This window comes from Canis lupus, chromosome 36, assembly GCF_048164855.1.
Source record: "Canis lupus baileyi chromosome 36, mCanLup2.hap1, whole genome shotgun sequence".
NCBI lineage: Eukaryota > Metazoa > Chordata > Mammalia > Carnivora > Canidae > Canis > Canis lupus.
Window position 1 is genome coordinate 18,232,582 of NC_132873.1, and position 27,613 is coordinate 18,260,194.

The following is a 27,613-nucleotide window of genomic DNA, read 5'->3' on the forward strand; positions in this document are numbered from 1 at the left end:
ATGACATCCCATCACTGCATCTACTGCACTATCCAATATGGAAGCCTCCAGATACATGTGGCTACCGAACACTTAAAGATGACAAGTTAAAATGGAGATGTGCTGTCAGCATAAAATACACAGTGGATTTTTTAAGTCCGTGCGAAAAAAAAAAAAAAAAAAACCCAACCCTGAAATCTCATTAACAATTTTATATTGGTTCCATGTTGAAATAATATTTTGGATTTATTGAGTTTAATAAGACAATAAAGAAAAATTCACTTGTTTCTCTATTTTTTGATATTTATTTATTTATTTATTTATTTATTTATTTATTTATTTATTTTAGAGAGAGTGAATGCAAGTGGGAGGAGCAGAGGGAGAGAGAATCTCAGGCAGTCTCCCCACTGAGCACAGAGCCCAATGCAAGGTTCCATCCTAAGACCCATGAGATGGTGACCTGAACTGAAACCAAGAGGTGGACGCTTAACTGACCGAACCACTCAAGTGCCTCTACTGTTTCTTTTTACTTTTTAAATTATTTGAACCAAATTTAGACTCACAGAAAAGTTACACAATTGTGTAGAGTTCCCATGTAATCTCCACCTCGCTTCCTCTCAAGCTAATAACCGTAGTGTAATTCTCAAAACCAAAAAATTAACATTGATACAGCACTATTAACTACATATCATACTCACATTTTACCCCTTTTCTCTACTGATTTTGTTTTGTTTTGTTTCCAGGATCCATCCAAGATACTACATAGACTCTACTTGGCATGTTCCAGAGTCCAGGCTTATAACCACTACACTTTCTCAAAGCCACAGCATCAGAGTCAGAGAATTGATGTTTATTTAAGCTTCTACACACTGTGCTAAGAATTTAACATACATTGTCTTATTTGATGCTCATAGCGTTTTGCAGATATGAAAAAATGAAGCTCAAGAAGATAGCAACTGGTGGAGGCTGGAATTCACATATTTCACTCTTTCTGTTATATATTCTTCAGTTGGCCCAACTGCAGAAGTGTTTCATTTTATCAGCTTTTTCACATTCAATAATTTTTCAAAAGTTGGTACTATACTATAGAGATTACATCCATCAGTGGGTTTTATAATAATTGATGATGACCCTGGTGTGTCTTTTCAGTTACTGAAGGAAGAAAATGGTGTCATTTTAGTACAAAGTACAAAATTAGTTAGGTCCCAAGGGATGACTAGGGAAACCTAGTCATCTATGTAAGGACTATATAAGGCAACTCTTAATTATCTAGAATGTCTGATTGAGAAACTGAAGCATTTGACCTATTTGTGGTTAGCTGGGATAATTCCTATTACAAGTAGTGCAAATAATTGGCATCCATAGCATAGAAAGTGATACCCAAATGGAGCTACCTGTGGTCAAATACAGAATCCATTGTGTTCGTCAATACCCACTCCAATGGCTGAAGGATAGAATCTTCTTTAATGAAAAAGTAGAACTAGCCACTGCTTCCCGAGGCTGTGCTGCTTAAGCGGAGAAGGCACGGGTGTGGCCCTGTGGAAAATACCGATGGCCAAAGCAGAGGCATGCAGTTGTTCCTATTTGTTCATTTGGGTTGCCCAAAGAAAAAACAAAGTAGTGTTAAAAAGAGTTCTGTGTAATTAGAAGTATTTGGGGGTGTCTGGGTGGCTCATATTATTAGGTGCTAACAAGAAAAAAAATAGGTATTTCTATAGGTTTCCTGCTTTGAATCCCCAATAGTCATTTATACCTCACAACTTCCGACAGTTTCCAAATATCGCCACTAGGGGGTGATGCTGAATCACACTTAACTCGTAAAATTAAAAAATAAAATAAAACCCCCACCAACTAATTCCAATAGGCACGCGTGCAATGCAGTGGAAGAGGAAAGTTGTTTGCTTTTTAACAAGGCCCATAAAGCTAACTCAGCAACTCCCCGTGTTGCCAACAAAAGCAAGCAAATCTCAGCCAGAAGAGACGGATACATCCCTGTTAGGGATTCCTTCCCTTGAATTGTTTTGTTGAAAGAATTTTGTGTTTGCATGAACACCTATGCATTTTTTTGGTCTTGTTTTGCTTTGGCAGATAATGGGAGAGCTTCCACTCAGAGATCTGAGAAGGAAACTGAGATGTCCTTGGCAAATTGCAATATCCCAGTGAAGATCAGAAAGCCACCTGATACGGATATGCATCTACCAGGCTCATCTTGGTTCCATTTCTCTGTTCTCTAACTGCAGACACACTTCATAGTTTTCCTTCTGTGCTTGCCTGACCAGCAGTAAATCTGCAGTGTGCAGAGCAAGATAAACTTGCTCTTGCAAGTTCTTGAAACTCAAAACAAAATGCATATTTCCACATGCAAGAAGGGAACAAAACTGTAGCAAAGGCTACTGAGAACAGAGCATGACATGACTCCTGTCCCCCCGGGATTGGTTATGAACCACTTGAAGAGAACACTCAGAACACAGGCCTGCTCCAACTCCCTGAGAGCACGCACTTTGGAAGTTCATTGGCAGGTCCATGTCTGGAATTGTGAGAACTGTGAAGGACAGTAGGCTGGACCGTATACGGCAGGGGTGGAGGGAAGCAGCCCACACTGAGCACAAAATGCACATGCTGCCACCACTGACCATTCCTTACCTTATTAGTACTCTCAAGCAAGCTCATTTTCCAGATCTAGAGGGATTAGATGGCTCATGGTAACCCCCCAAAGTCACACAACCAATACATGGCAAAGAGAAGCTGATGGACTTTGAGACCTGTGTCCTTTCACTTTACCTGCCTATCCCTATTTCAGTGCACCAATCACTCTTCCAGGTGTGCCACATGCATCCTACCATTTATACCCATGATAGGTGTGACAGGTACTGTTGTTTCCATTTTGAAGATGAGGCACAGGCTAAGAAGCCGTCCAGAGTAATGAATGTAACTACAGAGAGATGGAGCACCGATTCAAAACCAGACCAAGGAGCTCCCAAACTGTTGCTGTGAACCAAAGCCCCCCACAGGGCACCCTCACCGCCCCTCTGCAGGAGCTCAGGCATTTGCTGAGTTACAAATCCCCGAGGCCAAAGGCCATGACTGCCGAAAGGGAAAAGAAAGGGAATTAAATGCTCTCCCACTGCTGGGCACGAAATCAAGTAAACTTGGTTTAGAGCCTAGGATTCGCCAAGTTTCGTGTTAGTGCTGTATCTATGATATCATTTGGTTCTCACAGTAGTCCTTAGAGAAAGGAACAATTATCCTCATGTTTAGGTGGGAAAACCTGTGCCAGAAAGGTTACTTAACCTACCCAAGGACAGCCAATTAATAAATACCAGAGGCAAGTCTAAAATGTAACATCTGTTTAACTTGGAGGCATTTCCATGAAATATTGTTGAATAAGAAAAGCCAAACCCAAAAGAGTGCATGCAATGAACATATGTGATGAATTATATCATTTGGGGGGTGGAAAATAGAAGGATATACTCCTTAAACTGTTCCTCTAGGTTATAAGAGAAAGTATGGTAAGAATGTAAAAAATACAGACATCACATACTCAGGCATCTATGAAAATTATGCAGGTGTATAAGCATATGCATATGTAAAAGTAGTTAAGAAATTTTTTAAAGATTTATTTATTTATTCATGAGAGAGACAAAGGCAGAGACATAGGCAGAGGGAGAAACAGGCTCCCCTGCAAGGAGCCTGATGTGGGACTCAATCTCAGGACCCTGGGATCATGACATGAGCCAAAAGCAGATGCTCAACCACCAAGCCGCCCAGGCACCCCAATAGTTAAGAAATTCATACAAAAGTTACAATAAATAAAAATAAAATATTTTAATATTTGACAAAAGTTAATAGCCATTTATGAGAAGTTATTAGTATATTTTACTGTTATGGATGTGTTTTTCTAATCCTGGATTATTAACAGAAATAAAAAGTAAGCATTATATTTAAGATTAAAATTCTGGGTACATTCAAAGTAAAGTTGGAACAAGACTAGGAATTCTCTATCATTCTCTGGTTACTCAACATGATTCTAGAAGTTCTGGTTAATGCAATAAGGCAAGAAAAGGAATTAAGGAGACCCTTGAAAAGGAAGACACAAAATTACACATGCAAATAATCGAATTGTATAAGAAAAATAAACCTACATATATCAACGCAAATGAATTTTTTTAACTGAAAAAAATTAACATTGGTCCATTTTAATTCCTCTACTCCCTATCACCTACTATTTCTACCCATTCATGGCTTGATACTATTATATTTCTCTAAGCCCTAAAGTTACCATCTTCTTCCTTTCCCTACTCATAATTAAAGCTCACTTTCCCCCTTGGTAGAAGAAAAAACACATTTGCCCCAAACTAATTCACACTAAAATATGAATAATCACTAAAACTCCCATATTATCCCAAACATATTTCTTTATACATATTTTTTAATTATTAATATACCTTATTTTTTAGGGTAAGTTCAAAACTCACAGCAGAATTGACTGGAAAGTACAGAAAGTTTTCATAGACCCCAGGTTCCCAAAAGTGCACAACCTCCCCTACCACCAAAATCTCACACCAGAGTGATACACTTGTTACAAAATTGATGAACCTACATTGGCTCATCATTATCACCTAAAGTTCATAGTTTATAATAGGATTCAATCTTGGTGCTGTACTTTCTATGCATTTTAATAAATGTTTAGTGACATGTATCCATCATCATAGCATCATAGAATAGTTTCAATGCCCTATAAATCCTCCGTGTTATACCTATTCATTGCCCCCCCTCTTACCCTGGCCACTAGTAATCTTTTTACTGTTTCCATAGTTTTCCCTTGTATTATTCATTTAAGTCTCCTTCATGTCTTTTCATGGCTTGATGATTCATTTAACACTGAATAATATTCCATTATTTGGATGTACCAGTTTATACATTCACCTACTGAATGACATCTTGGTTGCTTTTTTGTTTGGTGAGTATAAATAAAGCTGCTATAAATAACTATGTGCAGGCTTTAGTGTGGACATAAGTTTTCAATTCATTTGGGTAAATACAAAGGAGCCCAATTGCTGGTTTATATGGTAAGAGTACGTTTAGTTTTATAAGAAAATGTCAAACTGTCTTCTAAAGTGACTATATCATTCTGCATTCCCATCAGCAATGAGTGAGAGTTGCTCCACATCTTTGTCAGCATTTAGTGTTGTTAGTGTTCCGGATTTTGGCCATTCTAATAGATTTGTAGTAGTATCTTATTGTTGTCCCAATTTGCAATTTCCTGATGACCTATGATGTGGAGCATCTTTTCATATGTTTATTTGCTATCTGTATATTTTCCCTGGAAAGGTCTCTGTCCATTTTTTAAATCACGTTGTTTTCTTATTGAGTTTTAAGAATTCTTTGCATATTTTAGATAACGGTTCTTTATCAGATGTGTCTTTTGCAAATATTCTTTCCCAGTTTGTGGCCTGCCTTCTCATTCCCTTGACATTGTCTCTCACAGAACAGACATTTTAAATTTTAATGAAACCTATCTTATCAATTATTTCTTTCATAGATCTTGCCTTTGATGTATATCTAAAGTTATTGCCACACCCATGATAACATAGGTTTTTCTCCTATGTTATCTTTTGGGAGTTTCATGGTTTTAGGTTTAACATTTAGGTCTGTTTTCCTTTTTGAGTTAATTTTTGTGAAGAGTTTAAGGTCTGTATCTAGGTTTACTTTTTTTTTTTTCCATATGAATGCCCAGTTGTTTCAACATAATTTGTACTAGAAATTACCTTTGCTCCATTGTATTGCCTTTGCTCCTTGCCAAAACCAGTTGACTATATTAATGTGGGTTTATTTCTGGGCTCTCCATTTTATTTTCTTGATCTGTTTGTTTATTCTTTCGGCAATATCACACTGTCTTGATTATTGCAGCTTTATTGTAAGTCTTAAAATCAGGTATTGTCAATCTTCCAACTTTATTCTTCTTCAATATTGAGTTGGCTATTTTATATCCTTTAGCTCTCCATACAAACTCTAGAAGCAATTTGTCCATATTCACAAAATAACTTTTTAAGTTATTAATTGGGATATCATTGAATCTATGGATCAATTTAGAAAGAACTGGTATCTTGACAATATCGTGTCTATCAATGAAAATGGAATATCTCTTCATTTATTTACTACTTCCTTGATTTTGTTCATAAGAACCTTGTAGTTTTTCTCACATAGATCTTTTGTTTTTTTAAGATTTTATTTATTTATTCATGAAAGACATGGAGAGAGAAAGGCAGAGACATAGGCAGAGGGAGAAGCAGGCTCCAGGCAGGTAGCGTGATGTGAGACTCGATCCTGAGACCGCAGATCACGCCCTCAATGACAGGTGCTCAATTGCTGAGCCACCCAGAGGTCCCTCTCACATAGATCTTAAACATACTTTATTAGATTTATACCATATACCTAAGTATTTCATTTTAAAAGGTGTTCATGTAAATGGTAATGTGTTCCTTTGTACTATGAACTTCTCCAATGATTTTCACTTCTCTTCTCCTCCTGTTTTTCCTCCCTGTGCCAACAGGATGAGAAGATTTTTCTCCAAGACTCACTGTGAGACTTGGTTGATCTCCTGGAGGTAAAACTCATAAAATTGTAGGGGACCCTCCCCACCCATGACTGGGTCTCCTTGGAGTTTTTAACTCTCACAATTGTCCACACCAAGCCTCCACCAATACATCAATTATAGTTCAGGTTTTCCCACCGTAGCACTGGTTCCCACAGAGGTTTCTGGTCAGGTGTTTCTGCTCTGGTTAGTCATGATTATCTGTATCTGCCTGCCTTACAATTTTAGGCACAGCAGTTGACCTTCTAACCTCAACGCTTTGACGGATATAAGAAAAGCTTTTGGTTTTGCTAGTTTGTTGCACTTTTGCTTGCTATTATGATGGAATGGCAACTTCTATGTTCCTTATATGCTGGACTAGAAACTGGTTTTTTTTTATTTTTTAAAGAAAAATGCTTGATAAACTACATGAGGCACTAATTAATAGAATTCTAGTCAACGAGACAAAATAAATGTTAAAACATACAGATAAATGTCAATTTGGACATCATTGTATTGGTCAGTGTTCTCCAGAGAAACAGAACCAACAGGATGTGTGTATGTGTGTGTATAACATATGTATGTATATATAGTATATGGAACTGGCTCATGCAACTATAAATGTTGACAAGCCCCAAGATCCACAGTCAATAAGCTGGAGACATGGGAAAACCAATGGTGTAGCTCTAGCCCAAGTCCAAAGACCTGAGAACTAGGAGGGCTGACAATGTAATTCTTGTTTGAAGGCCAGTTGGCTCTATACTCAAGAAGAGCTGATGTTTCAGTTCGAGTCTAAAGACAAGAAGAAATAGATGTCCTAGTTCAAAAGCAGGCAGGCAGGAGGAATTTCTCTTACTCAGAAGAAGGTCAGCCCTTTTGTTCTATTCAAGTCATCTGACTGAATGAGTCTCACATAAGGGAGGGCAATCTGCTTTACCTCGTTTAACAATTTAGATGTTAATTCATTCAAAACACCTTCACAGACACACTCAGAATAATATTTGTCCAAATAGCCACACCCTAGTAAAGTTGGTCCAGTAGACACATAAAATTAACCATCACAACCACATAGAAATAGGAAGAATTGTCCTTGCTAAGAATCTAGCTTCAGAATAGCTCTACATTGTTCCTGTTTTCATAGCATCTGCCCTTCCTATACCTCTGAATCTGTAGATTATTTAAAAGATTCAGGTAGCTTTTTAAAGTTGGTTCTAGGACAGCAACAGTAAGGTACTCTCATCTCCAGAAATAGGAGAGGAGGTTAATAACATTGTCTACTATGGAAGTGAATCATTCCTCTGCAGAAACATATCGGTGAAATAAGATCCAAAAAGTAAGGACTACATGGAAGACTAACATGTTAAGGGTGATAAGAAATGCATGTATTCATGCACATACACAAACTTATGTGTGTGTGCTACACATAATACAAATAATTACAAATAGTAAAGACCAAATGCAGCAAAAGAAAATTTAAAAATTAAAATCAGATTCTAACTCTTTAGAAAGAAGGAACAAATATATTCCCCACATAAGAAATGAGAAAATTAGATGGCCCCAGACTCCTGTGCCAATGAATATACACCTCCAAAGTTCTGAAGCAAAACTATTCTCAACTCACATATCCTTAATTGAATGTGAGGGCAAAATAAAAATATTTTCAGACTAGCAAGAGATCAGATTTTTGCGTTTCATGCACCTTTTCTTAAGAATTTACTTAACGATAGATGCACCTGGGTGGCTCAGCCAGTTGAGCATCCGACTCTTGATTTTGGTTCAGGTCATGATCTCAGGGTTGTGAGACAAAAAATAAGTGTTTTTTTTTTTTTTAAATAATTTACTTGAGGATATAACTTAAGAGAGCAAAAGGATGTCTTCAATTTCCTCAGAGCAAAATGAGGGGCAAAGATAGGACTTTGGTGTTGAAACTACTCACTACAGAGCACAATGTTCTAAGGGTGACCAGGGCACAGATCCCAACTCCTGCCCCTACCTCAGTGAGATAAGCTTCACTTATAATTGCTTTTAGTGGGTTTTTATGGAAGGCTTTATTGAAGAAAGAGTTCTACAGCTTTGAATCATTTGGAATCTCCTCAATTAGACAATCTCCGAAGTCCCCCAGGCTCCAACACTTCAGTTTTATGAACACAGGTTTGATCAAATAACTCCATTTGTTGAAATGTACAGTGCCAGAGCTCACTTTCTGCAAAATAAATCATCAAAAATGAAAAGCCTGTCAGAGGTGGGCCATAATTTCTCTCACCCTGCTTAAATCTTTCTCTATACTGTCTACTTTCCAGAGCAGAAATCCTGAGGAAGACAATTTGATGCTGTGGAAAAAAGTAAGCTAAGATTCAGGAAATCTGGCTTCTAAATCTAATTGCCTTACTTTAAGCAAGATGGTTAACCCCTGTGGGCCTTCAATCCTTTACTAGCATGAATAGAAAGTTTAAGAACAGGTTTTTAGCTTAAAAAAAATGCAAAACAAGGTGCCATTCAGAGCGCCTTGCTATGATTCTAAGTCCAATGTTGAAAAAATATATAACATTTTAGATGCCAATATTTATTTCACTACACTGAAGACAAGGGAAAAAAAATTCAGGCCCTCCAAAAATTTGTTGGCTTTCCCACAGGTTTACCAGCTTTTATCTTTATGAATAAGATAATCATGAAATAACTGAAGTCAGTAGAACATTAAAAATGAAATAGTTCAAACTATGAATACTTTTTTTTGTTTTGTTTTTGTCACTTCATTGGTCAAAGCACATTTCTTAAGCTCAGGGGTCAGTGCTGATTTCTAGACCTTTCCTAAAGAGCTTGGAAAATTCCTTATGATGGAAAGTCATACATTTTATAATGTAAAAATCATATAGGAATTTTACATAGGTCATCAGAATATTTTGCAATCAAATAGCTGGAATGATTCTCTAGGGGTTACCAGGCCTCTTCAGTGTCTGAGACTTGGGCAGATGTGAACTCACATGACCAGCATTCCAAAAGGATATAAACTCCAGGCTGTATCTTGGTAGGCTGTTCCAAGATTAATGATGGCCCCATTTCATGAATTCCTTCAGATTGCTCAACTATGTGATCAACAGTTTTAACCCAATTCTTCCTATTTTAATGTCCAAAAATATTTAAGGTCCATGCCCTCTGCATTACAACTTCTCTATCTCTGAGGAATAATATTAAGGCTCCAAGTTAAGCAATCTCAAATTCTGCAAGTTATTTTGTCATTCTTCCCTCATCCCCAACAATTTTCTAGTTCATAACAGACAAAATAGTTGACAATACAACCATATTAGATTAACTAAAAAGAGGAAGAGAAAAAGGAAGAGCTATCCAGAAAAGACAAAAATATAGTTGTCATGCAGCCCTGAGAATATAGTAAACACAGCTAAGCTAATATAGCTTCCACCTGTGGTTCCCAGACTCTTGAGTTTCACAAAGTAAATTTTCAAAAATAAATCCATGGAGGACTTTATCTTTTCACTTTGCCAAGTAATGACATTAAGTCAATAAAATTTTAAAACAACAAAGATCCTAGTGTAAACTACCATGACAAAGTCATACAAAAAAAATATGTTGGATACTACAATGTTAGGAAGAATACATTCTCAAAATAATGACAGTTCTTTAAATGGAATTAAAAGTATACTACATCAATTGTGTTTTTCTCATCTCCCTACAGACAAGTGAAACTTTGTCAAAGAAAAACATTCTTCCTTGTAGGTCTGGCATTTGAAAACCACTAGATGACTCTATTGAGAGCATGAAATTGAACAGAAGAGCCCAAGATGCTGCAAGCACAGGGTGGTTTCATAGTGCTATAGGAAGTACCCTGGTATGTGTATCTGCAGAGTCTTCTTAGTTTGAACCCCCATCAGCAAGTAATTGTTTCTTCCAAATAAGCAAACTTCCTAACCTTCATCATGCTTTGAGTACATTCAACCCATTCTCATATATGAATTTATGTATTAGTGCTAATAGGTTTTTTTGTGGATTCTTTAGGTTTTTCTGTATATATGATCATGTCACATACAAATGAGAATGTTTTGTTTCTTCCTTCCCAATCTGGGTGCTTTTATTTCCCTTTCTTGCTTAATTTCCCTGACTAAAACCTCTAGAACAATGTTAATTAGAAGTGTCAAGAAAAGACTTCCTTGTCTTGTTCCTGTTCTGAAGAGAAAAGTCTTTCACTATTAAGTATCCTTCACTATTAAGTATCATGTTAGCTAGGATTTTTCATAGATCACATTGAGTAGGTTCTCTTTTGATACTACTTTGTTGGATGTTTGTATTATTAAAGAACATTAGATTTTTGTCAAATGCCTCTTCTGCATCTACTGAGACCATCTTTCATTCCATTAATATGGTGCATTACATTGATAGATTTTTGTATATTGAACCAATTTTGCATTCTTGGGACAAATTCCACTTAGTTCTGGTGTATAATCTTTCTTATATACTGGTAGATTCTGTTTGCCAATATTTTGTTGGGGAATTTTGTATCTATTTTAGGAGATATTATCTGTAGTCTTGTGATATCTTTGTCTGGTTTTGGTATTAGGGTAATATTACGTCATAAAATGAGTTAAGAAGTGTTCTTTAGGAAGATACTGAAGTAAGAAACAATGGTCAGAAGTAACAAAGATCTCAAGATAGAAAAATAGAGAAGTTGTGCCTTATTAAATAACAGAAGGAATTTTGTAGACTATACTACAAAAAGATATATTTTCAGAAAACAAGAATTTTATACAAAAGATGAAACTTATAAGTTTCATCTTATAAGTTGAAATATAAGATGAAAACTTGACATAAGAAAATAACTGTTGTAGCACAGAAAATGAGCAGCATGACCTGATAGCTAATTCCTAATGGGGAAAATTGAAGTTTAATATTAAAACCCTACTGTAAACTATTCATTACTTATCAAATATAATTATGCTCAAGTTAACTATATAGGAAAAAAATATAAAGTTTTCATTCTATAGTCATGGTTCAGTTGTTTTCAATCAGTCTTTGCCCCACTACCATCACCACCACACACACATCTTTTTTCTTTTTTTTTTTTAGTAATAGAAAGATTTATCTGTGCACATAATTACACAACTAAAGCCTACCTTTCTCAGCCATCCTTGCACATAGGCATGGAATGTAACTGATTCTGGCCAACAGGAAGTGAGGAAAGGTGATGTGCAACTTACAAGTCATACCTTAAAAAGATAAATAACAATATACTCTTCTCTCTTCCCTAATTCCTACTTATTGGAACGTAGAAGTCATGGTAGAATTGACAGTAGCCATTACAGACCACAAGATGGAAGCCAGGAGTCCAGCATGGCAGAGAAAGAGGGATCCCAGATCCCCAAAATCATTGAATCTTTTCACTCAGACCATTAAGTAAGAGAGAAATGTTTCTATCTTGTTCCATTACTATTTTGGCCTTTAGTATAGCAGCCAAATTAGTATCCTAATACAACCCTTGCCTAAAATTCCAAGATAAAAAAAAAAAAAAACTTTGAGAATTGTTGAAAGTTAATATTTTTATCTAGCAGCCTACATGTTTCAATTATGGTCATGATTTTGGTATTGCAAAAAAAAAAAAAGAGCAAAAGACTAGATAAATAATACATCCTTTATAGAACATGCTTTTATAAAGCTTTCCCTCCAACACCCCCATCTGGCTATTTAGTTCTCTTTTCACTCTTTCTTGAACACACTTCAGTCAAATATTTTCTCCCCACCCTTCCACCAAAACTGCTTTTACCAGATCAACAATAACTTCCATGTAATGAAATTCTACGGTTAATTCTCAGCCCTCATTGTACTCAACCTGTCAGCATCTGATGCATCTGTGTATTTTCTCCTCTTTGAAACATTCCACTTAGTTTACATAATAGCTAACTCTCCTGGCTTTTCTCCATCTGACAAGCTGCTCTTTCTCAGTGTCTTCTTCATCTACCCTACCATGTGTTGCTAGTTTGCCTCAGTCACTGCAAATATCTTTCCTATCTACATTCATTCCTTGGTGATCTTATCCAGTCTCATATTTTAAATATCATATAGATACTGCAACTTCAAAACTTTACTTCCAGACTGCTAGTATATAAGCCTTATGAGGGTAGGAATCCTTCTCTACTTCTTTCCTGCCGCATCAACAGAGCCTAGAACTGGAACTACCATATATCAGTACAGTAGATAAATATTGTTTAATGAATAAACAAATAACTGGAAGGTGCTTTGCTTTATGAATAATCATTTTAAAGTACTTTACTATTTACTTTCCCCTTGAAAGTATTAGTAGAGGGCAAGGAAAACCATATCCTTGCTCAGCATGCCAAGCATATGCAGAATAAATTTCAGCTATGAATTTCTGGTGGCATAGCCAGGCTGTGCTTCACTCTCACTATTCTTGGCCAGCTTTGCAGAGGCTGTGATGACAGTGTCCTCACTTGGTTTTAAGAATTTATAGAACTGCAGAATATGGAATGATATGCCAAAGTCAATAACAGGCTTAAAGAAAATGAATGCTTATTAGTATTCAGCTCTTCATGTCTGTGAATTCTAATCCCCAGTACAAGCTCTGTTAGGGTCATAAACAATGTTCAAACACCAGCACTCTCAAAGGGTGTTTACAGGGTCTTCTTTAGCTTATGGATATATTTAACAACTGATTACACTCAGTGGGATACTAGGGGACTCAGAAAAGAGCACATGTGTCTAATTAGAAATATTATCAGTTAGGGATTCCCAGGTGGCTCAGTCAGTTGAGCTCTGGCTCCTGGTTTTGGCTGTGGTCATGAACTCAGGGTCATGAGATGGAGCCTCACACTGGGCTCTAAGCTCAGCAGGGAGTCTGCTTGAGATTCTCTCTCTCCCTCTACCTGCCCCCCCCCATTCTTGCTCTCTCTCTCAAATAAATTAATTAAAGAAAAAGAAAAGTATCAGTTAAATGCAGGTTCAGTTAATCCTAATACAATCTGTGCTTACCCAAAACTGAACCAGGAACTACAATTAGCCTTTCCCTTTAAAAGCCCCAATAATAGTGTATACAAATTTAACTTCCTGAAGTTTCATTGAATGTTCTGAGTGGCTCGGGGTGGGTATCTCTTTTTATGTCCATGTGTCAGCTTACATGTGTGAGTGAGTGTGTGGCTAGGAGAGTATGTCTGCATCTATGTTCTGAAAATAGTCTGTTCAAGATCTCCACCAGGAAAAACAAGAGCTGACCATTACATGGAAATCTGTTTAAAAACAGAGAAAGTGGAACATTCAGGACAGAAAACACTTCCCATCTGGGAAGAAATGGTATATTCAGAGTTTGTATTTGGCAGATCATTGCCAGTACTTCAGTTTGGCAGTGTAGACCTACCTCCCACATCTGAGACAAATGAAGAGGCTGAGAAGAGGTGGTGTTTGCAGACCCAGTTGGCTGCCCACACAACCAACATCCATTTCTCTCTTCCTATAACAGGACTCAATTTTGTTCAGATATCCAACTTCCCTTTCATGTAACTCAGAGGACAACTGACCCTATTCTCAGCTCTAGAGGTAGATCCTGATTCATCTAAGCTAGGGGTTCGCAAACTTTCACTTTAAAGGGCCAGATAGTAAATATTTTATGGTTTTCAGCTATATATGTTCCTATTGCATATTCTTCTTTGTTTTTGTAACCCTTCTAAAATGTACAAAACCTTTTTTAGATCATGGGCCATATAAAAATAGGCCACAGCCTGGATATAACCCACAAGCTATAGTTCGCCAACCCCCTATCTAGCCTATCATAACAACTTCATTCCTCTTGCTTTAGAAGAGAGCATGGCCAAACCTAGCCAATGAGATACAGGGGAAAATCTGTTGGGGGCTCTTGCAAGAAGTTTCCTCATCTCTACTGCCCTCAAATAACTACTGTAGCCATCTTGCCATATAAGTCAACACAGAGAAGGGAGAACCAGAAGGCCACAGGGAAGTGAAACCAGATCCTTAACTGCACTGGGTCTGGAGCCCATCCTGCCTCTGATCTTTCTGCTATGTAGGATAATAATAAATTTTGTCACTGTTTAAGCCAATCTGTTACAGCATTTCCAATTACCTATACTCAAAGCCCAAATTCCAACTGATCCAGATAGTGATGAGTTCAGAGTAGATGAAAGGAGCAATAAAGAGAATACTTGAAGAAATAAGATGGCAGATGTTTCTCCAGATCCCTAGATACCCTGTCCTTCTCTTTATCCTCTTCAACCCCCTCTCACATTTTAAGTTATAAAGATGATTTGAATGAGTATTAATTACTTTAGTTTTGAAAACCATAGGATTCTAGAGGTGAAAGAGACAGTAAGGATAATATGGTATAATTTCTTCATACAATGGATGAGAAAATGGAACCCAGAGAGAAGTAACTTGTCCCTAATCTCACAACTACTTGATGACAGAGATGAGATTAGAAGCAGGTCTTGAATTCAAGTCTATATGCACATGATTCAAGGTCTATATACTAGAAAACAAAGTCTCTAACAATACTTACATGAAAACCTAGAAATCAAGATTTTCCTTTGAATATCAAGAGATTTTATTATATCCAGGCATAAAATCACTACATTTGTGTATTGGTCTGTGTTCTGCAAGGAAATATAACCAATAGGATAAGAGATAAATGGGGGGAGGGAGATTGAGAGAGGAAGAGATTGAGAAAGAGAGAGAGAGATTATAAAGAATTGGTTTACTCCATTATGGATACTGACAAGTAGTCAGGTAACTGGAGACCCAGAATAGTCACTGTAAAGTTCCAGTCTGAATACTGGCAGGCTTGAAACAAAAGAAGATCCAGTGTTACATTTCAAATGCAGGCAAGAAAAAATCAATGTTCCAGTTTGAAGGCAATCAGGAAAGAAAAGTTCCTTCTTACCGGTAGAAGGATCAGCTTTTTGTTCTATTCAGGTCTTTAACTGATTGAAAAGGTCTCACATTAGGGAGGCCAATCTTTTCTTAGTTTACCAATTTAAATGTTAGTCTCATCTAGAAACAACCTCACAGACATACCTGAATAATATTTGACCAAATATGTGAGATTTCTGGGTCTGGGTTAAAGGAAGGCAGACGTACCCATGTGGACCCCAACATATCCACATTTGACAACTGCCTCTGGCCTAGAAGCTATGGAGGACTGTGGTACCAGGGAAAGAAAATGTATGAAGACCTCCTTCCTGACCCTATTCTTTTGGAGTTGGATAAGAAGGTGGATAAACTAGAGCTAAAATAATAATCTCATTTACAGTAGAATTTGAGATGTAAATCCTGACATTTAAGAATGAAATGGGAAAAAGAAGAAAAAGGTAAGCTATGGCTTAGAGAAATTTACTCTTAAATCATAACGAGGATTCTGGGAAGGCAGAGAGTCTTATGAGAATAACACCAAGTTTTCTGGTCTTTCTTGAAAATGAGAGCCCCCAAGTTTTGGTGAAAAGGAGCCATTTTTCATTTCCCCAAAGTCTTGTGCTCCCAAATGTAGTAGAGCAAAAAGGGGGGAAAACCCATAATAGAAAATAGAGTGTAAGAGGAGCTCTTACTTAATGATTGGAATTTTGGCAAACCACAGAGCTCTCTGTTCATGGCTGTAATAAAGATCTTGGAGCCCCACTATGAAAAGACTAAAGGCCTATAGTTGGGGTTAATTGGTGTTGACACCTAACACCTTGTAAATGTTCAAAAATCAAAATAACAGGAAGAAAAAATAAGGAGCTCTACAGAAGTCGCATAGAGTAGTAAGTTTGCAAAAGGTTAGAAGTAATGTCAGCACTTTCTAATGGGAAGTGAAAGACTGATGAGGAACTGACTAAAGAAATCAAGAGAGGCCTCATGAAAATGAAGGTTCTATGCATGGCCTTAAATACAATTTCCTCTGAAACTTTTGTGTGATGAACAGGGATTATTTTTAGGAAAAGTACATTTTGGAACGCATTGCCTGGACTGCATCTTTAGTGAATTTTTAGGCCATCAAATGGCTTATGTAGCCTACAGTCCAACGAGAGACAGGAAGGAGGCTTGGCCATTATTTCTATGGCTTGTGCCAGTACCGATGTTAAGAACACCCAGTAAGACCACAAATGTAACACACCTGAGCAACATATCCTGTTTTTAAAAAATTAAAGAGAGGTTGGTTAATTACCACACTTTGGAGATCAAATCTGGTTACACCCTTCTAGGCTGACAACCTTCTTCCTACCAAATAATGTACCTGGAAACCTCCCCAAAGGGTGCATGTGACCACCCCCACCTACCTAAGAATTCATCTCTCTACCTTCTGACAAATAAAAAAAAAAAAAAAAAAGAGAGAGAGAGAGAGAGAAAGAGGGCATTTGATTCTCGAGGCCCCAGAAATGGCGTCTTGTTGCCTGACATCCTTCAGAATTGTGGCAAGGAGTGAAAGACTGGAAGCAGCTATTTGGAACTGGGCTATAAGTTCAATGAAAGAGACAGAGGTAGAAATACCCAATATCTGTTTACTGTCTAGGCTATTGTCCAGGAACTGAATTAGTCTCAGCTTAGTAGAGTTGGCCTCTCTGGATGCACCTCTGCAGAGCAGTCTCACTACCACAGTAACTGGCACACAGCTTCGGAGACCAGCAGGAGCAAACTGCAGACCCTACGCCATGGGAAGACAATAGTAAAGGAAGTAAGCATGGAGTCAGGAATCTTGGCCAATGGTCTTCCAGGCAATATGATTACATTAAAATGGGTATATTACATATTTTAATCTCAGGGAATAAAGGTTTGTGGGGTTTTAAAATAATAATTAAATGCTCTGGTATTTGGAGACATGATTGCATAAATTATAAATAAGGGGGAAAAAAATCACTTGTGTTGTGATTGCTTAAACACAAATTACTACTGACAAGGCCAAAGACATTACTACCTTGAAAACTCGCAATCACATTGGGTGGTAGGTACAACTATCTTCTCTGTCTTTTAAATAAGACCAGAAAGTGGGACTCAGAATTAAGTCAAAGTCTCATTAATTTATAAGCCTGGCTGCAAAGTAAGGCTGTTCTTCTGACTTTAGATGGTTTGTCCTTTCTGGTTACCATCATACATTTCTTCAAAATTGAGAAAGGGGAAAGGACAAGAAGAAAAAATAGAGGAAACTTAAAAAGACATTTGTCTCATTCTTTTCTCTACACTTTTAAAATCTAGTTACTAAGAAAGTGCCAGACATTAGTAAAGTATCAAAAATATTAACAGGTAATATGCAATCTAGTACTAATGATATTTTACATTTTAAAACAACCCTCAAGATAGATGCTTATCTATCAATTTTTTTTCTTTTTTTCTAGGTAAATGGTACAGAAAAAAATAAACTATACCTCTTTTTTTGCTTTATTAATAAATGTGCTCCATTGAAGATGACTTTAAATGAAATGTTTCTCTCAATTCTTGTTGGTTTTCATACAATAGCCAGTGGCAGATACTCCCATAAGAAAAGATCTGTGGGAGAGGCTGAATTAATAACCCTTAGCAGGAAAAGATGTATTGCTACTTCTGCTTTGCGTGGTCTAAGACTACTGTTTTTGGTGCCATGAGCCAGCACCAGTTGTGAAAGGGGAAAGATGAAGTATCTGATTCTTGACCAGCATGGTTCAGATGTTGGGTGAAGCAATGAGGTCCTCTGCAAGAAAGACAAGTTAATGCTAATTGACGAAGGATGACCAAGTAGATCTTGGACTCATTGGGTATTTGGAGGGATAGGCAAAGACTGGGGAAAAGGAAACTGAAGCAAATCTGTTTGTGTACACGTAAGACAAGGAATGACGCTTCACATAGCCAATGTCACTACGTCTCATGCTAAAGAAGACAAAGAGTCTTAGGTGATAGAGACCATCCAACCATTATGCTGTGGTTTCTCCTCTTGGAGTACCACTTCCATGTTAAGGAACTGGCTTATACTAAAAAGATGGAGGCTTTCTGACCACATTCCTTGGGAATGGTGTGAAAAAGGCCAATCACATCCTCAGCTAAGCTAAAACTCTAGTCAGAAAAGGTCCCTAGGGTGAAAAAAATAAGAACTCTGTAAAGCAGTCTATGTCCTCGGTGACCCAGAGCAGAGACACAAGGCCTCAGAAGGTTTACTTGGCTCCAAAGTAACTTACTGTGCCATCCCAAATAATGCTGGGTAATCTTTAAGTGAGTCTTCTTTCCTGGCTCATATTCCTCAGTCCTTTCCTAACCAGATTTTCCTTTTTCCTGGGCTTCCTCTGGTCCAGATGCCCATTCCTTAGTTCTCAGCATCCCTCTGTTGACTGGTCTCATTGATAAAAGCCTAATAAACCAGAACTGTGATGCCCCACCTGGGCCATATCACATGATAGCAGACAACCCAAACAACGTCTTATGTTCAGAGTTGCTGGTGCTGTAAAATGAGGTCACTGGCTTCTTTCTCAGTTCTCCAAGTTCACATTTTAAAATGAATTCCTGTAAGAGGGATTCTGGAGACATGAGGAGGAAATACAGAACTATTTCCCTGTCCTAGTTTTATTCCACAGTTGGCCATGACAAGAATGTTCAATTGCACAGAGCAACTTGTTCTAATGAGCACTTCATCTGTGGTTCTGAACTCTGGCTACACATTAGAATCACCTGGACAGCTTTTAAAATATAATGCCTGCGTCCCAGCCCTGGTGGTTCTGATTCAATTGGTCTGAGTTGGAATCCAAGCAACAATAGTTTTTAAAAGATCCCCCAGGTGGTTGTAATGAACAGCTTGAGCCCAAGAACCACTGCTAACTTCATAAACAGTACCTTAACTATATCCATTTTTATGAGTCAGAATTCTATTTCATCTGAGGAACATGGTTCAGAGGGTATGTTTCCTTGATTCACGGGCTGCTCTTGCTGGTCATGTATGTTTTCATCATAATTGACTTAAACGTGCTATGACTCATTTCAAAAGTCAAAAAAGCCCAAATTCCATTTTAAGTATATCTGAACAAGTATAACAATTTTCATCCTTTTGCGTGTGAAAAGTGCATTCTACTCTACAGATCATTTTCTTGGTGCATTATCTAATTTCATCTTTACCATAATCCTCGAGTAAACAAGTCAGATGTTATTCTTCCATTTTATAGAAGAGGAAATCAATGCCTAAGGAAAGGGAGTTATTTCTCCAGGATCACACTGAGGAAAGTGGCAGAACTGGGTCTAGAACCAGGTCCCCTCTCTCAATCTGGTTTTCCTTGCATCCCTCAATGCTGTCCACAGCCAAGTTTGCTACCCAATCCTATTGACCCAGTACTACAATCTGACTTAATTTGCCTCCAAAGCTTCTCGATCCTAAGGTGCACGTAAATCACCAGGGGATCTTGTTGAAAATGCATAATCTGCATCCCTGGGTTTGCAGTTGGGTTGGAGCCGATCATTCTGCATTCCTAACACTAAGTGACACCAATGCTGCTGGACCATGAACCATACTTTGAATAACAAAGTCAACAAAAATCACAAAATGCATCCCTTTGAATAATACTGAAGAAAGAATTCAACTGAGCTTCACTTGTCTTCTGGATGCTTGTGACACAACACATTTATTGAAGCAAATCATCAGATCCTTGGCAGTTCTCTTTCTGGCCAGAATATGTGTTATTCTTTTGGCAGCCAGATCATCATTGTGTTCATATCTGGAATCATATCAACAGCTGGAGCTGCAGCAGCCACTGGCTACAATTTCTCTCTCTCTCTCTCTCTCTCTCCCTCTCCCTCTCCCTCTCAGTTCTGCTTCTAGTTCTCAGGCCAACAGGATAGGCCCACTGGGACCAGTGAGCCATCTGGCCATGCAGCTGGCCTGGACTTCTGAGCCTGAGAACATAATGGTGATTCACTGTGTGCAATCCAAGTCCTTAGATGACATCTTCAGTTCCTGGAAATAAACTGCCAGGAACAGTTAGTTATATTGGCAAAGAGTTTTGTCTTGAAACCCACAAAAATAGTGTTGTATTGGCATTGATAAAGATGTGCTTTTTCAGTTTGTTCTTCTCCTTAGAATAAACTAATTTTTGTGATATATAAGAATGTTCTGGAGAACACAAAAAACAAGGACCCCAAAGGCTTGGGTTTAGTTCCATTCTTGTCATAGAACTAAATATAGATTAGACAATTTGGGGAAAATGTTATAAACGTTCCATCCTTTAGAAAATTGAATGATAAAACTGTATGATCTCCAACCATCTTTCTTAGAACAACTGACTCAGAGTATCAGTGCTATCTTCACTAAGTAGGAGGAGAAATGACTTTAGAAAAATGTTATCTCTCTTCTTTCTAACTGTATCCATTTCCTCCCAAAAGGTATCCTACTTTCCCAGTTATCCCACAGGCGATTTGATTATTGCCCACTATTTTTTTGGAACCATCCAATCCTAAACAATTGGAACGTGTCAGAGAAAAAGGCAGAACTACTCCCATTAGTCTTTCTGCCTTTTTCTAACAAAAGACCTCAGGGAAAAAGAGGCTTAAAAAAGAGCCTGAACAGAGGATTTCCCCCAACCCTAAGAGACTCCCCCAGGGGTCAGGGGGAGAAAGAGGTAGGTGGGGGTGGGGGGGCGGTGGTAGTGGGTACCTAATACTTCACTCCCTGGTGCCACCACCTGGAAAGCAGCAAGACAGCAGAGAAGAAAGGGAACGTCCACAATAGCCAAACTGTGGAAGGAGCCTCGGGGTCCATCGAAAGATGAATGGATAAAGAAGATGTGGTCTATGTATACAACGGAATATTCCTCAGCCATTAGAAACGACAAATACCCACCATTTGCTTCGACGTGGATGGAACTGGAGGGTATTATGCTGAGTGAAGTAAGTCAATCGGAGAAGGACAAATATTATATGGTCTCATTCATTTGGGGAATATAAAAAATAGTGAAAGGGAATAAAGGGGAAAGGAGAAAAAATGAGTGGGAAATATCAGAAAGGGAGACAGAACATGAGAGACTCCTAACTCTGGGAAACGAACTAGGGGTGGTGGAAGGGGAGGTGGGTGGGGGGTGGGGGTGACTGGGTGATGGGCACTGGGGTGGGCACTTGACGGGATGAGCCCTGGGTGTTATTCTATATGTTGGCAAATTGAACACCAATAAAAAATAAATTTATAGAAATAAAAAAAAGAAAGGGAATGACTATAGAGTGCACACAGGCCAAAGGGACCAGGGACAGCCTCACCCAAGATACCCCTACCCCAGGCTGAGCATAGGGATGGCTGGGAGCCACTCTTCCTAAAGGGTGAAGAAGACAGAAGCAATGGAATTGGACAGATGTGGGAGAACCTGATGACAGCTTACCCCAGTGTCTTAACATTACAAGATCCAAAAGTGTGACACAATCCTGGGGAGAGATGGGGAAACCCCAGGAAGGACTGAGGTTAATATTTCTTTCCACTAGCCTAGCAGAATGAAGCTTGTAGTCATAAATCAAAATCTGAAATTGAGTTACTAAAATGAAGAAAATGAAGTGAAATATACATTATCCCTCCCTAAGATTCATAGCTGCTCTACATCCATAGGGTGTTGTGTTGTATTGCCATGTACAAGCATCTCCAGTAGGAATTTACCAAAATACTGGGGAGTTCAATGATTACTCATGACGTATTTCTTGTGAATTAGACATCCTTGAAGGACCTAGAGTGATGCATGGCATACAGGAGATTCTATGAATATTTCTTGCTAGCTAGCTAGTTGTCTAAATGTCCAGCATACTTAATGAAGCACTGACACAACTCCCTTCTTTTATCTTATTGTGCTAATTTGAATACAGAAAGAAAGAAAACCATTCAAATCAGTAAAATGTGATCTAAGAGTAGGCCATTAATAATACTTTTTCCAGATTCATTTCCTCAGATTATCCCAAAGATCTAGCCTGCAAGAATTCAATCATTTTCACCAGAGAGCTGACCTGGAAGGCAGACAGTTGATATATGTGGTTTTACAGGAACTAAAAGCATTAATAGTTTTGACACTTTAGGACCACTGCGAAATCTGGGATGCTGTATTTTGAAATGAGAAGTTCACCCTTGGTAGCTGTGTTATAACAAGGCATGCCCAGGTGTTAACCGAATTTGAAAATTGCTTTTCAAGAGTACTAGGTCTTCATTATTTTTTGCATTATAGTTCATAGTGCTAAAAGTACTCCTGAGTTTCTCCTTTTTTATACAATTATTGTTGTATTTTAAACAATAGCTGAATAATAACCACCTCCCTACTGGAAGTTCAGGATAAACCCTAGGAAAGGCATCAGACACCTTCTGAATGGCAGCCGTTTGGATTGTCTGTTGCTGCAGAGGGTTCTCTTCTCCTGGCTAAGACCCACTTTCAAACGACAGCTTCTACATCTCTTCTTATCTGAAAGTGACATGATTTCACATTTCAAATATTTAACAGTCACTGCCTCAAAGAACTACTCACAAATTCTGTTTTGTTGCTTTCTTTATTTTAGAATACATGTTTTTTAATGGGGCTTGGAACATGAAGTATAAAGAAAGAAAAAAGGAAAGAGACATGATTTTAATACTCAATCACAAATGGCCGGGTTGTGATGCTAGGTCTTAGTTCAGTATCAATCCTAATGAGGTTGTCTTTCTTACTGAAGTTTTAAGTCCTAGCTGTATTTAGCTCCCTGCACAGATGATTTTACTGGTTTCTGTGTACATTAAACCCAAAGCAAAAAGAATGAAGCAGTGCAATCAGTTTTGACTCTCCACTCCACTCCTAGAAGAATGCAAAGAAAAAGTTGTGCAGAAGCTAAATGACCAACAAGAACCTCCTGCCTCTAAATTTCAAAGACAGCAACAAGAAAAGAAGTCACGGATCCAAGTTTATCTAACAAATCAGAAATAGGTTCTGACTTTGGGACAAGGATAGGAATGCCCTCAGACTACCTAGTGTAGATTCTCTTCCACAAGCTTAGTTAGGTCATTTGAAATTAGTTGCCCCGTCTCTGAAAGAGTCCTTTTTCCCTTAATGCCCACACAATCACACAGATCTTAGGTGTCTCTGTGATGCCACTGCTCCAATTCTGATCTTACAAGTGAAGGTAATAAAAGTTCCTACCTCATCATATGAAAATTAAATAATTCAATGTTAAGTATTTAAAACCATTTTGGTTCATAGCTAGTACTAAATATTTATAAATCTTTATCCCTGAAGACTCTCATGAGTTTTTCTTAAACACACACAAATATAAAAATATCACTCGCCAGTATTACAGAAATGCCATTTTCCTTTTTTTTTTTTTTTTAAAGATTTCCTTTATTTATTCATGAGAGAAACAGAGAGAGAGAGAGGCAGAGACACAGGCAGAGGGAGAAGCAGGCTCCATGCAGGGAGCCCGATGGTGGGACTCGATCCCTGGTCTCCAGGATCAGGCTCTGGACTGAAGGTGGCGCTAAACTGCTGAGCCACCGGGGCTGCCCAGAAATGCCATTTTCAATGGATATAATCATGATTGCTCTAGAACCTGTAGGTTAATTACATGTTCTTTGTCAGTCTTCTCTTAGTGTTATGAGTTCACCATCATTTTCCCTGAAGTTTCTTGGACAGAGCAGCCTTTATGATCACCATTTCACTTACTGTTTCTTTATCAGTCAACAGGAAATTCATAGGTATAACAATCGAATGTAAGCTTACCCCCATTGACCCAGAAGTCATCCCCCCATTCTCAGTCTGAGAAAGTCCTATCTGCCAACCTACCAGCAACAGGAGAAAATGCTGACTCTGCAGCTGGACAGAGACCATTTGAGGCTCTTCGACTAGATGCATAATCAATGAGAAGGTGGCTGAAGACTTTTCAAGTGTAGCTTTGCTGGTAGAAGCTGTTCCAGGAAATCTCAATGCATGGCTAAATCTCAGTAAAACTAACCAGTGCTCATCTCTTCCCTTCTCTCTCTACCTTCTTCTCTTATACTGAGACTTAAAGCTAAACAGACTACCAGGGGTTATGATAGCAGTAGATTTTTATGGCAAGGAGGCTCTAATTCCCAGTTAGAAATTCTTGTTAGGACCAACAGACTCCCACCCTACTATGTTGTAAGAAAATGACCAGTAAATTCTATGTGTGGTTAATAATATTATAGATAATATGGTGGCAATAAGTGGTACCAAACAAATTCCTCATTTTCCCAACCCTAGCCTAGCAAAAGCATGAAGTATCTCCAATTATACATGGATCTTTGAATGAGAAAAGCCATAAAACCATACGATGGATCATCAAATGCACGTGCACACACAAAGGAATCCATGACTTTTCTCTGAATCCTGAATCTGAAATCCTTTTGCTAATTCTTGACAAATGGGCCAAGTTCAAGCTATGCATCCCTTTTAAAAAAAAAACTCACATCTGTTTCTTGTAATTCAGTAAGTGGCAAAATGCCACTCTATTGGTTCTATGCACCTATTGTTTAACTTGGCTCTGTTTTCAGCAGTCTGAATGGTGTTTTCTTAGATGGACAATGTGTTTATTCATGTAGCTGTAGCTGTTCTGTTATTAGAAGTGTGTCTTTGAAACAGACTTTTAATGTCTGGAAGGAAGGAAAACACCCAGACAACCAAAAAATTAAGCATATAACATTTTTTCTTGATATTCTTTGCCCTCTACACAACTATTAAATACATTTTATTCCTCAGAACATCTTTATGAAAGATGTAGTTACCAAAAGAGTAAAAGACTACCCCAAAACTGAGTCTAAGTGGATGAGCTCCTATTCTTTATTACTGAAACATTGATAGACCTTTGCATAATGCCTTACCTTTATGGAATACGGAATAATGCTTCTGTTCATCTCCAAACGCTAAAAATGACAAGACTAATCTTCCTGCTCAAAGGAAATTAATCTTTGTTATCATAGTTTTTAGTATAACATCTTCTCATTGAAGTCATCATTTTGTAGTATAGGGAGCCTAAGATTATGAATAGCACTAAGTGAACTTCCTGATGGATTATTTCAACAGAAATAAAGAGGATGGTTGGGTTCACCTGATAAAGGTTCAACATAGGAAAACAGAATGAGAGAAGGGACTTTAGCTGAATGACTTCAGGCCCTAGTGTTGAATGATTCCATAATAGTAATGTGACTGTGTTTTTAAAAAGTATTGTGGTGACCAGATTTGCTAAGGAGATAACATGAAGGAAAATCTAAGTAATGAGTAAAGCTGCCTGTCAATCATAAAGGAATTCATTAGGGTGAAACAGAAAGAGGTCTCTTGAGAAATGGTTGGCCACAGGGTGCAACACCTCATCAAATTTCTTGCTGGTGAAACCCTCTTGCTTTGCTGAGAAGAGCTCATTTGCTGAGCTTTCACAGATGTAGAAATATGGACTCAGCAGGTTGCAAAGCCAATTGGCAGTTTCAATCGTGTCACTTACAAGAAGAATTCGATAACCAATTCAGAAATGAATTGTGCTCCTTTCCTCTCTTGATGAGCACACCTCACCAAACCCATTCTTACTGTTCCAAGTGTGCGGTCTAATTTGTTGAGAGTCTAATGTGTTGTGGAGCTTATGTATTGAGTTCTTTCCAGAAAGCACAGCTCTGAGGTTTAGAGGTGGGGAAGAGGGGGGAAAGAAGAGCATTACTTTAAAAATCACATGACTTTCCTTTCATTCAATAATAAAAATTAACATTCTAGCAAGAAGATACTGTGATTATAACCTGTGTTTACTACATTTTACTTGTTTTAAACCTTACCAGACAACATATTAACATTTACATTCTTTTGCAAATATATCACAGGAATAATACTACCATAAAATAAAGCTGAAAACAGATTGAACAACAAAAACATTCCAGAAGACGGTCTAGGCCTAATATGGCTCTGTTGCTAAACTAAGTTAATTAATATCCCTAAACCTTGACCTTCCTGTCTAAATAAGTCATGACCAGTCTGACACTACCTACTTCTTAGAACAGTTATGATGGTCAAAGGAACTACCATTTCCTTCACTACTACATTTCAGCAATGTATATAAAAATGCTTTCAGAACAGATGTATTCCTCAAATGGGCAATATTGAGAAAATTCACACCTGGAGAAGTTAAATGAATTGTATGAAACTGGCAGCTAATTAGTGCTGGGGTTCTGGGACTCAGAGCTAGTTGTCTTTGTTACTTAGCAGTATTTCCTCCCTAGATGCTGTTACCTTTGCAATTTCACCTTTTGAACCAATCATGAAACCAAGATAGCAATTTAAAAGACATGCTTTAGGAATAAGCACTATATTCAGGCCTTTACCACCCAAAAGGACTGAAAGAGTTTAACATCAAAATATAAAGCAAATCTATTCAAGCAGTCCTCTAAAATAGCTGAATATTTTCCTTAGAAACCAGCATTTGGGAAACACCTAGACACTGCCCTAGGTTGTCCCTCTGTGAGTGACATACTCCTCCCCAAGTCATCCACCAAGGAGGCATGTAGGTTTCTGCCCATGTCCGGCTCTACATAACCCCTCCTCTGGCATGTACCATAAGACAGGTCTGCTTGCAGACACTTGAGGAATCTGTTAATGCAATTTTGTGCTTGAGGCTTGTTCTTTAAAAATGCAGAATTCCAGAATACAACTTACTCTTATATCATTTCCTGAGTAGAAGGTTGCAGGTTGGGACGCCTGGGTGGCTCAGTGGTTGAGCATCTGCCTTTGGCTCAGGGCAGGATCCCAGTTTGAGGATCGAGTCCCACGTCGGGCTCCCTGCATAGAGCCTGCTTCTCCCTCTGCCTATGTTTCTGCCTCTCTCTCTCTCTCTCTGTCTCTCATGAATAAATAAATAAAATCTTAAAAAAAAAAAAAAAAAAGAAGGTTGCAGGTTCTTACCTCCAATTCTCTCCAAATGTTTGAGGGTTTCTCTTTAATACTGACCTTAGGTTCATTCAAAGGCTTAGCTCCGTTTTCGTATTCGGTCAGGTACTCATTCCACTAGAGATATTCATTGAAAACCTATTCTTTGCCAGTCACTGTTCAGTGTCCAGTCTGTTATAGTTGAAAAAATGGGCAGTGTGAAAAAATGTTTCAAGATCCTACCATCACCACTGACAAACCC

At 38.0% G+C, this 27,613-nt stretch overlaps 1 protein-coding gene across 2 annotated transcripts in view; it reads right to left on the reverse strand.

The window, feature by feature from the left end:
* Positions 1-27,613, reverse strand: part of ICOS (inducible T cell costimulator) — a 73,119-nt gene extending 45,506 nt beyond the window's left edge. Inside the window, exon 1 of one of the 2 annotated variants that reach the window (XM_072812581.1) lies at positions 27,433-27,613. The gene's annotated coding sequence lies outside the window, so the exon portion shown is untranslated. Of the gene's footprint in view, positions 1-27,387 lie in introns of both variants that reach the window. The other variant, XM_072812580.1, reaches the window with a different exon arrangement.